At 49.1% G+C, this 12,289-nt stretch overlaps 1 protein-coding gene across 1 annotated transcript in view; it reads right to left on the bottom strand.

Annotated features, from left to right (window-relative positions):
* PRR5L (proline rich 5 like) overlaps positions 1–12,289 on the bottom strand; it is a 73,396-nt gene that overhangs the window by 38,730 nt on the left and 22,377 nt on the right. The window lies entirely within an intron of this gene.

Raw genomic sequence — 12,289 nt, 5'->3', positions numbered from 1 at the left:
GCTCTTGGAGGCTAGAAGTGTCTCTCAGACAGAAAACAGAAACCTGGCGGGCAGCCCCAGATGGGGGCTCTCAAACAGGAAGAGTCAGAGAGGCTGCTTCTGATTGCTGGCCACTGGGAAGTCTTCATGGCCACTGGGAAGCCTCAAAACCATAGGTGAAGAAGCCAGGCTTCCTCAAAAGGACTTAGAAAACCAAGTCCTAATAATGGGCTACTTCAAACGAAGTTTCCCACACACATGTCAGGTACCCATAATGCTGAGGGGCTGAAACGGCTCTGAGAACAAATAATACGCTATGGAGTTGGCGTTCTGAGGAATCTGTGCTGGGAAACTCTGTGCTCATGAAGATGCTTTGGGTAAAATGGAAGGAGAAAGAGGTCAGGGGTAAGGGTAGTCCTTCAAGGTCAACAACCATGGAAAACCCTACTGGAGCACGTTGGAGGAGGGACCTATGCAAATGTAACGGTTGTTAATGGAGGCTAGACATGGTTAAACAGGCGATGACTGCCCAGGGACATTTCACAATGGCACTCTGAGTGCATCCTGATGTTACCCAAGTGAGGAATCCAAGAAGTATCTTCCCCTACCTATCAGGGCATGCAGAAAGGCTGGGGCCTCCAGTGAGGGGGAGATACAGCACCTTATCGTAAGGCGAGGGCTGCAGCAAGCCATGGCCACAGCCAGAATTCTGCAGAGCGTTAAGGGAACACAAAGCGTGGGGTAGAAATCAGCTGATAAAGGAGCGGAGGCTAAGGAGTGAACCTGACATAACCACCAAGACAAAGGCACAGAAGAAAGGACTCTGAAGCCACGAGCAGCCGCACCAGGAGCGATGGGAGGGTGACGGATGGGAACAAGCCACAGAGCACAGAGAGCTGCTTCCCGCACACTGATGAGGGCGATCCTCAGTCCTTTACCGAGGGGGAACCAGCACAGGAATGTGCACAACAACCCGCTTTATAAACTTAAAGAACCATGGACCATTTATAACCAGGTATGGTAAGAGAATGAGACACTTGTCCTTTCATCTATCCTGAGTTTAAAACCCTGTCCGCTAGGTATTATTGTTAGACTTAGCTGAACAGAACTGACCCCATCGGATCACTGAAGCCAACATTCTGTTATCCCGGGTAGGCGTGTCAGTAAGTTGCTCTGTCCCTTACAAAACCTGTCGGACTTCTGGGCATGCTATGCATTACACAAGGTCACTGCATATGTGTACAGAGTTTTTGCTGCAGGAAAATACAGGAATCAATAAAAATGGGCACCAATAGTGCTCATAAAAAATTGTGGTTCATTCATACAACGGAATTTTATGCAATTGTTAGAGACAGAGAGAGAGGGAAGAACTCTAACGATACAAAAATCAATTTTTTAAAAATGCAGGATACAGGGGTGCCTGGGTGGCTCAGTCGGTTACGCTTCCGACTTGGGCTCAGGTCATGATCTCGCGGTTTGGGAGTTCGAGCCCCACACTGGGCTCTGTGCTGACAGCTTGGAGCCTGGAGCCTGCCTTGGATTCTGTGTCTCCTTCTCTCTCTGCCCCTCCCCCACTTGTGCTCTGTTTCTCTCTACCAAAAATAAATAAATGTAAAAAAAAAATTTTAAATGCAGGATACAGAAGAGTGTGTATAATACGCTACTTGTGAAAAGATAAAAGGAAGAATATATATATATATTTTTATTTACAGAATACCAATGAACTCAGTTATCAAATCTGCTCTCTTCACATGCTGTTCTGCAAGAGCGATGTGATTTGGTTTCCAACAGGCCCTTTGAACTAAAATAGCACCTTGATTTTTAACCCATGAAGTGTGTATGCATTTAAAAAATTACATAGAGGATTATATATAAATACTGGGTTTGGTCTCCTCTTCTCCATCTCCCCAAGTAAGGACACGGAGGAAGCAGAAGTTGTTGCTGGAAATTTGGTGGGGCAACAAAACACTTCAGCAAACTTTATTCCCTGAAGTTAGGGGATATTCTCCTACAGATCAACCCAGTCTGTGGACCTCCTATGAACTGTTGAATATCCCCAGTTGCTTTTCCATATCGATGCTCCTTACATATGCCTAAGGAAGGTCTGGGAGAAAGTCCACTAAATTGCTGTTATAATAATTATCTTTGCGGGGGCTTGAATGAGAACTGGGTTTCTGGGGTACAGGAGAGGGAGATTCTTCACGGTACACCTCACTATATAAATGTTTCGTACCCTGTGAACAAAGTCCTATTAAATTTTTTAAAATTAAATTTTTAAATTTAAATTTTTAAAAATTTGTAATTAACAAGAACCACCCCCAAGGTTACCACGAGATGCAGCTGAGAAGGAATTCTGGGAGTGAGTTCCCATCAAGGGCGTGATGTCAGGAAGCAGGCAGTCCTAGGGAACGGAGCACCCCACAAGCAGAGAACCTGCCAACGCAAACCCTCCTCAGCCTGGCAGCCTGAGAATTCAACTCAGAGAGAAAAGCGGGGAGGAAAGGCCAGAGCTGGCCCAGCCATCGGAGAGCAGACTGCCGCTGAGTCATACCGCAAAATCTCCAACCTGTTTCTCTACTCGGTGTTTATTCTGCTTGCACTGGGTTTACAAGGAACGAGTACTTCTGAAAAACATGATCTTAGCTGAACTGAGAGAAAGAGGGATTTTCCACCCCTCTGTCATGATACACCATCCCCAGGGGGAACTCGGCAGTCGCTTCCCTCCAGAGTGACTGGTAAGAGAAGAGAGATCCATGAATTCATTCACTGAATCACAACCATTTCCTGAACACCTGCGGTGTGCCAGCCACGGTGCTAGACTAGACGCTAGGAGAAGGGATAGGCAGGGCTCGGACAGTGATTTTCTTCTCACCGGGGCCACGGTCTCAGGAGGCACCAGGTGCACCAACGTCTCCAAAAATGGAGAGCGTAAGTATCAAGGCATTAGAGGTATGCAGACCTACATTCACAGAAAAACAACTCACCCTGTAACTTCCTCACCAACTTTGCCAGTTTAGTCTGTAAAGCACGAGAAAGAAGAGCAAAGCAGGAGGAAGACAACAGAATTAACGAGCCTATGGTTTGTGGTTCCCTAGATGCAAAAGACAGGAAATCTCTGATCTCCAATCCTTACGATGCGTGCTCTGTCTCAGGCACGGGGGCCAAGAATCCAGCATCCCCCTTCCACTTTTTCCACCCTTTCCTAGGGTGTTTTCCCCGAAGACAGGAAGGTAGGGACTTATTGCAGCAAATAAATAAGGAAGAAGAAATAAACTGCTCTTAGGATGGAGCTGGACGATCTTTTCCCCCAGTTGAAGTTTCACTAAGCACTTACTGGGTGCCAGGCACTGTTTTCCACAACATACACAACATGTGTTTCCTCCTGTAAGCTAGAAACAAAGCCATCCGGTTGTAGTGACAGCTCCACTTTTTAAGGAAACCAATGCTCAGAGGTCACTCAGGAGGGTGTGCAGCAAGCACAGGACGGAGATGGGAGGAGCCTCACGGAGTGTGAGGACCAAGAGGCAGCTCCTGGGCCTGAAAACTGTTGTCAGCAATAACCTTTGCAAGTCAATGTCCCAGGTGAGTCCCTTGTATCTGCTCCCAGCTGGAGTTCAGGCGTAATGAGGATGCCTACTCCGCAGATAGCGTAAGGGTTAAGGGAGTTCATCCTAGACCAGTTAGTTCCCAGAAGAAGCCTGGCACACGCAAGACTCAGCAGGTGCATGCTACCCAGGGCTGCAGACCCTGAAGCCCACACTCCCAAGGACTCAATTTCACTGCTTCTTGGCATCTTTTTTTTTTTAAAGAGAGAGAAAGTGCATGCATGAGCAAGGGAGGGGGCAGAAGAAGGGAGGGAGGAAGGGAAAGGGAGACAGAGAGAGAGAGAGAGAGAGAGAGAGAGAGAGAGAGAATGTCAAGCAGGCTCTACGCTCACCACAGAGCCTGACATGGGGCTTGATTGCATGACCCTGGGATCATGACCTGAGCTGAAATCAAAGAGTTGGATGCTCAACCGACTGAGCCACCCAGGAGCTCCAGCATCTTCTTAAAAGGACAGCCGGGCCAGCATTTCCCAGACCTGACATTAAGGACCCAGGTGAGACTCATGAAGGGGGCTGGACACTAGGGCCAGACCTCACTGATTTAAGGGTAAAGGCAGAGGATGGGGCCACACTTGGGGGGAAATGTGGCTGTGACGAAGATGGAAGTAACATCTCAGCTTAATGAGATGCTTCATCTGTTTCACGTACGGGGCCTCCATGCCAGGTTTCGTGTGGAAACCGAATCCTGAGCCAACCACCACCACCCCTAGTGGCAGCTGCAGCCACGGAGCCAGAAGAAGGAAGTGGGGCCTCAGGAGTAATGCGCCCCAGGAGTAATGGCAAAGGAACGCTTACGTGGACCCGGCCCCAAAGCGAAACAGAGCATGAAGTTCAGTCAGAAGCCAAAAAGGCCACAATAGGGAAAAAAATGGGGAACCACTCACTGGTCTGTATTATCTCACCCCTTCTCCCTCCCAGGCTGACTGGGCGAGACACCACCCCAGATGACAAGATTTCCTGTTATTACACAGACTCGCCATCTCGCCCCTCACCGTCTTGTCAACTTCCCACTTCTGTGGACTCGAAAGTAAACAAGGCCCTGCTGGAGCTAGATGCTGGTTGGGGGGCGTGGGGACCACAGGGTGACAGGCAGCGCAGGAGTGGCACGAAGGATGTAGAGAAACCACCTCGGGTATGAGCCATGATCTCCCTTGCATGTGCGGAAAGACCCAAAGCAGCAAAATCCCAAGGGATGACGAAGCAGTTTGGAGACAGATGACACGGGGCTCGTGTTTAACCAGCACACATCAGGACAGCCAGATGAGTTGTTCGACGTTTCTGTGCCATTTGGCAATTAGGGGCTGCCCCACGTACTCGGGCCCTCCAACCTGGCCCCTTAGCGGGGTCCAACCCCACTTCCTCAGGATCCAGGAACAGCAGGGGACCTGCAGACTCGGTTACTGATGCTACGCTGATCAGTGTCCCGCTGACCCGACTGCGAAATCCTCCGAAGATGAGAGACGGGGCAGAGACAGAGAGGGAGAGGGAGAGGGAGAGGGAGAGAGAGAGAGAGAGAGAGAGAGAGAGAAGTGCAGCTCAAGCTCACCCAAAGCCGGGCTCAAATTCACAAACTGTGAGATCGTGACCTGAGCTGAAGTCAGATGCTTAACTGACCGAGCCATCCAGGCACCCCAAGGAAGTGGCATCTTTAAGCACTAACATGGAAATGCCCCATTTCCTCCTTGGGTCCGTTCTATCGGGGCCACTGGAAGTGGTGTCCATGACTCAGGTAAAATGCCAGGACTCCCATACATCTCAGTTTCCTGCACCCCAGTGGGTGGCAATGGGGACAGTGAAAAAGATGGAGGAAAGGTTGACCTAATTATGTCACACGCACGTTGCTAGGCAGTTGACACACAGGGCTGCTGATTCTCCAGTGCCTCTGTGGTAGGAATTTATCCTCATCTGCAAGATGAGACAGACGCTCAGAACCTTGCCCAGGGCCATGTATACAGATCCTCACTCAACGCGAGGCCAACCTGAAAGTCGGTCCATGGCACCCCACAGGCTCACAGGGGCAGGTAGGCAAGGTGGGTGAGGGAAGCAGGTGGGCATGAGTAGCGGGGGGCTGTAGTGGGCTTCTCTAAAGCCAGCAGCCGGGCCTTGGCTCCTGGAAGGGAGCTGATCAGTTCCAGGCCAGACTGCACATCCAGCGCTGCCCGACGTGAACTTTCCAGAGAGGCCTGGATTTTTAGGGGAGATATCCACATTTCTAAACACTGTGCAGACCAACCACCACACGGGGCCAGCCCCAGAGGCTTCCCATTTGTCACTTCCCTTTAGCTACCCTTCCCTCCCCCAAAATCAAATGTGTTTACCAACCAGAGCAGAGAGAAAAACAACACACACTCAGGCAGGGCCACCTGGGCTGAAAACAGACTCCACCTCAAGCCCTCCCAAAGTAGGGCCCTCAGAAGACAGCGCCCTGCTTGCCTCTGATGTGGTAACGATTCTGTGCCCTGGGATGTCAGGCCTAAATCTGGACAAGGCCATCTCTGTGTGCCTCCTGCAGCCTACTTACTAGGAGTTTAAGAACACGGGAGGCTCGGGTTCAAATCCCAGCGGTACGACTCTGGGCAAGTCATCCCATTTCTCCGTGCCTCTATTTCCTCATCCGCAAGACAGGGATACAGTACCCGTCTCATAGAGGTGTGGCGAGTTTTAGAAGAACTGACACAGTGAAAGCACCCAGAAGCAAGCCTGGCACGTACTAAACACTACGTAAATGTCTGCTATTATCATCACCTCAGGGAGTCTCGCCTCAAGCTCTGCCAGCCTGTGGGCCGCGGCCGGTCTCCTCCTTTTCCAGCTCTTCCCAGCTCTTCCCCGGGGTTGAGGGTCCTGCCACAGTCACCAGGCTCCCTCACAGAGATGGGAAAACCTGAGGTGCGTTCCCTTCGGGGGGACTCGGGCAGCCAAAGGACTCAGAAGGAGGGCGTGTCGACTCAGAGCCATCAAAGATCAAGCATGGTTCTTGGAACCTCCTCTTTCCTTGAAAATCTCTGGGGTTTCCTCCATGCTGCCTCCCTCCCAACAAGAACAGAAGCAGTGTGGTTGGAGACAGAAGGAAAATGTGAGTTTCCTGCCTCAGGCCAGCTGCAGATAACTCATCTCTGGTTTCCGGAACCCTTGTCTCTGAGCATTCATTTCTGCAGAGAGAGAGAAAAAAAAAAAATCCTCCTGGGGGGAGAAGCAGAGGGTGGGAGGCCATGGAGACAGAAGTACGGCAAGGAGGTCACGGCCTCAGTTGCCCTTTCCACCTCACCCTTGCCTGCTCCTCCTTCAGATTTCAACTGAGGTGTCACCTTCCCCCAAATAATTACGTGCCTATCCTCTGCCCTCCCCCGGCACTCTGGATTCCGCTAACACCCCACTGAAGACACAGTAGGGTCACGACCTACGCCGGGCCCCCCACTCACTCTGCAGGAAGCTCCCCAAGAGCTAGAACCACCTACTTCAATAGCTTCCTCCAAACCTGGCCCAGTATCCGGTACAGCATCCACCAATATCCACTGACTACATGAATAAAAGCACCAGTGGCCTCTCCCTCCACACCCCCCCCCCCACCAATCAAAAACTGAAAGCACTTTCAAGAATCTACTTGTACAGGTTCTCGTTAAGAACCAGCAAATGTAAATCATAGGTTTCTCATACTTCTCTAACTCTTCGTAGTCGCACACAATCCGTAGAACAGTTGGCTGAAAAGGAAGGAGGGTGCTCCTGTGTCAGAGAGGTTTGGACAGTCTGGTTCCTGGGAAAACCCAGGGAACCCAAGCCTCAGACCCAGACGCGTCCCCACTGCCAAAATGCAGCACATCAGGATTGAAGCTGGGAGGGTATTAAAAACCACACGGGGGCACCTGGGTGGCTCAGTCGGTCTTGATTTTGGCTCAGGGCATGATCTCACGGTGCATGAGCTCGAGCCCCGAGTCAGGCTCTATACGGACAGTGTGGAGCCTGCTTGGGATTCTTTCTCACCCTCTCTCTCTGCCCCTCCTCACTCACGCTTGCTCTCTCTCAAAATAAATAAGTAAACTTTAAAAGCAAACAAACAGAAAACCACATCAATGCCCCACGGAAAATTGAAACCAACAGGACACTCAGGGCCAGCCCCAGTCAGGGCAGATGGACTTTGAGGGCAGGCAGAATTGTGGACGCTGATGACCAGCGATCTCACTAGAATAGGTCTATTCTAAACAGTCATTTTCTTGCCTCTAGGGATGTAACAATATGCAAGGCCTGCTTTAAGGCAACTCTGATTTACAGTCTTCATACTGAATGACCACATGCCTGGACGTATTTGGGAAATTGCTGCTTTATTGAGGTGTGGACATTCCTGATCAATTTGCTCTTAAAAGGTCTCCACATCTTACTCTTGATCTAATAATGTGTTTTAGAACTTGCCCATCCTTACCAAAGTTCTTCCCCGTAACTACCCCAAAGTCTACCTGTCAAAATTTAAACTGGAATTCATCCTCGATAACTGAAAGACCAACTGTTTGTACTGACTGCATTATAAAACCTAGTTACATAAAGCCTCTATCTTCCTGGTCATCCTTTGCATCGGCTAATGTGTAAATGAATTCACATTTCCTGGGTACATACTAACTCCGCCATTAGAAAGAAGGCCAGGGCTGGCCAGGGTGGCCTGAGGAAGCTGATTTCTGGACTTGGGACAGTCCATCAAAGTTGATTACCATTTGGCTTGAGTAGAATGGAGAATGGAGTCATTTCCTCTCACTCTTGTCTCTGAGGAAAGGAGAAACAGCTGGCTCCTGGTTGGAACTCCGGCTCACCCAAATTTCAAGTCCAGCACATTCTTGGAGGGGCCTGTCCCGGACTGCTCTCATTCAAAGTGAGCTCCCCGCATCCAAATTGCTAGAGAAATCTCTACACAATTCCATTTATGCAATGAATCATCATACTGCCCCTCTGCTCTCACCCATCATTCATCACTTCATTATTACTAAAATCTCACAACAGTAGGAATAATAATGGTTAACATTAAAAAACATTTTTTTTTCAATGTTTATTTTTGAGAGACAGAGAGAGACAGAGCGTGAACAGGGGAGGGGCAGAAAGGGAGGGAGATACAAAATCCGAAGCAGGCTCCAGGTTCTGAGCTGTCAGCACAGACCCAGATATGGGGCTTGAACTCACAGACCATGAGGATCATGAATGACCTGAGCCGACTCAGGCACCCCAATAATGGTTAACGTTTCTTATGTACTGGATCCTGGACTAATGGTGTGTGTAGCATTATCTCAGTCTCCCCAAACCACCATCAGGTTGACGCTATTATTATCTTCATGTTATAAAAGGAAAAACAGAGACCAAGAAAAATGAAGTAACTTGCCCAACGTCACACAGCTAGTCTAAGTCTTGATCCCCAGTGTCTCTGAATCGGGACGCTACTCTCTTAACATGTTCACAAATTCTATTGGACCCACACAGATCTTCTGGGACAAAGACCTCTCACAACTGACTGCAAAGTGGGCTTGAGAATCACTAGTCTCCCCTCCTTCCACATTCTCTTCTCTACGTGCCTACTGTCCTGTTCCCCCACCCTCACATACACCCTCCCCACTGGTCATGCCTCAACCCTGTTGAGTGTATGGACCTATTCTGTGAACAGGTCTTCGAAAAGAGCAAAGAAAAGGAAAATCAAAGCCCAAATGTCTACCTGAATGTAACCAGCGAGTGGCATGCCCATTTTGGCATTTTAATTGCTGAACTAAGGGACGGTGGCATGTATTTTTGTGCAGGCACTTGCAGATGTGGGCACACGTGCCAGGCCAGCTCACTTTACTCAACTTGGGACCAGGTCACACATATGCCCTGGATGTGTTTCACATTCTCAGTCATGTAACTCTGAGTGTGATGTGAAAACCCATCTCTATTTTAATCACTATCCTAGAGGAGGCCAGAGAATAGAAGGTACACAATAGTGGCAACTCAAACTCTGGTTTTTGACAGTTTTGACTTATTCTGGACTCAGGTCATATCTGGACAATCAGTGTCAAACCCCAACTACATGTACTTCTCACCAGCCTGAAAACTGCCCCAAACATAGGGAACTAGACCCAACACTGGAAGGGAGTTTGGGGGAGGGTATTATGCCTCTCAGAGCGCATGATGAAAGATGGGGTCCCAGGGGCCTCGCGAAAGGAATGCAGAAGGAAACACCAAGACTGCCAGGTTAACCTTTCTTCCAGCCTAAAACCTCTCGGACTCTACAATATGGTACAAAGAACCTAAAGCCCTACCCTCCCAGTGATGATATTTGGAGATGGGGCCTCTGGGAGGTCATCAGGTTCCGATGCGGTCATGAGCGTGGGGTCCTCAAGATGGGATTAGAGGCCTTATAAGAAGAAACACAGAGAGGCTGCTAAATAGGAAGGAGAGGCCTGTAAGGACGCGGTGAGCCAGCGGCCAGGAACTGGACTCTCACCAGGGACCGAACCTGCTGGCATCTTGACCTGAGACTTCCCAGCTTCCAGAACAGTGAGAAATAAATGTCTATTATTAAACCCCCAGTCTGCGGTATTTGTTATGGCAGCCTGAGCAAACTAATACAGGTGCCTGAGTCAGCCAGGAGTTCAGATCCTGACTCCACCCTTTATACAGCTGGGTGACCTTGGACGAGTCATTTCATTTTTCTTATCCACAATTTTATGGATAAACTATGAGAACAATGGTTGCCTCACAGGGTTGTGGGACAGTTGAATGGGCCGATGTATGTGAAACGTGCCCAGAGCTTTTCCTGGAACGTCCATCCCTCACGTGGCCTTTGTGCTAGAACAGCCCCCATCAGCAATGACCTGATGCACGCTGTGGTTCATCTTGCCAATAGGTAGCCTATTGGTCACATTCAGCCCACAGATGTGTTTTGTTTGTCCTGAACTAATGTTTGGGGGAATTTTGGGTTATTTATCAACATTTAAAAGCCAGGAAGTTTCATGCAAAAAAAAAAAATCTCAGATTCTGTTTGAGACATGTCACCGGCCCTGCGTTCTGCCAGGGCAATCCCCTTTCATCAGAAGGTGACCTCTCACCTCCATGCACCCAGGAGACCTCACCCATTCAGAACACCCACTTGGCACCTGAAGGCTTCTGAGTTAGCAGCCCCTGGGCTGAAAGGGCTGGTGGAATCCGTGTGGCCGGTACTTTTCCTAGCTGCCCACAAACAAAGATTTTAAGTACAATTTCAGGATCAGTCTTCCAAAGTGAGGAACAATTAGCACATTCCTGAGTCACTGTTTTATTTATTTTTACTTCCACTGTGAGCTCAAGAACCCTCACAGAGAGGCCAGGATCTTAGTTCTTGGAGTAAAATAGATTTCTTACAACCCAGAGGTTGGCTGACCTAGCTTTGCCCCCGTCACTCAAGTTTGTGGGGCCTCAGTTTCCTCCTCTGTAAAAGGAGGCCTTGGGCTAGACAAGCTCTATTGTCTCTTCCCTATTTGTGTAATTATTAGGTGGAATTCAAGCTCCTGGGTAGAAATTCAACACACCCTGGTTTATTTCGGAGCCCTAAAGGTTTTAATGAGCTCTTAAAACACCTCACTGACCCTTAAAATAAGACTTAACTAAATGTAAACAGGACTCAGATAATGGCCTTGTTTATTGTTCTGCTCCCTCCAGGGTTGGGGCTTTAGCCTTGATGTTCTGCACTTAACACACCAGCGAGGAAAGAACACGAGGGCATTAAACAGCTGATGTGCAACCTCCTGTCCCCAGGAGGTCCTAGTGCTTTGGGCCCTGCTTGCCTCTCTGCCCTCATTTCACCAAGACACAAACCCAACCACCCACCCCCCAGCCTCTGGTATTCTATGCACGTTGGCCTTCTTTTGGCTTCTTGCTCACTGCCACCACAGGACCTTTGCACCTGCAGTTCCCACCAGCCGGAACCCTCTTCACCTAGTTAATTCCCACTGATCCTCCAGAAGACAGCATCGGCAGGACATCGCCACTCCTTGGCAAGAGCAAGTCACGCTAACATGCTTTCATCACATCAGCTGCATCACAGGAGCTGTCAAAGCGGCTCTTTAACATCTTACTTGTATGATTAGTTGACTAATGATCATCTCCCTGACTGGATATAAATGCCAAAAGAGCGGGGTCCACATCTATCTCTGCTCCAAGTTGTCTCTCCAGTGCCTGGCCAATAAGGAGGCACTCAAATATTTGTTGAACGAGTGAATACATTTATGAAAAGCTGACACTATTCTACTGGGAAGATCCTGGAAGGCAATAAACCCCTCAAGGACCACGTCCTGTTGAGGGCTGTATCTCCAAGACGTAACAGTAATGACAGCGACAATATGGACAGTAATAAGAGCTATCAGTTCTCAGTGTGCTCCAACCCTGTTCTAACAGGTCATTTATAGAATAACTTGATTTAAACCTTCATAAGAATCCTATGGGGGCACCTGGGTGGCTCAGTCGGTTGAGCGCATCCAACTTCAGCTCAGGTCATGATCTCACAGTCTGTGAGTTCAAGCCCCGCGTCGGGCTCTGTGCTGACAGCTCAGAGCCTGGAGCCTGCTTCGGATTCTGTGTCTCCCTCTCTTTCTGCCCCTCCCCTGCTTATGCTCTGTCTCTCTCTGTCTCAAAAATAAATAAAAACGTTAAAAAAAAAAAAGAATCCTATGGAAGGAGGCACGCTTCTCATCCCTGTTTCATGTAAGAGGAAACTGAGGCAC

Source organism: Prionailurus bengalensis, chromosome D1 (genome assembly GCF_016509475.1).
Source record: "Prionailurus bengalensis isolate Pbe53 chromosome D1, Fcat_Pben_1.1_paternal_pri, whole genome shotgun sequence".
Lineage (NCBI taxonomy): Eukaryota > Metazoa > Chordata > Mammalia > Carnivora > Felidae > Prionailurus > Prionailurus bengalensis.
The sequence above is the reverse complement of the archived record's forward strand: the minus strand, read 5'-3'. Positions and strand labels throughout refer to the sequence as shown.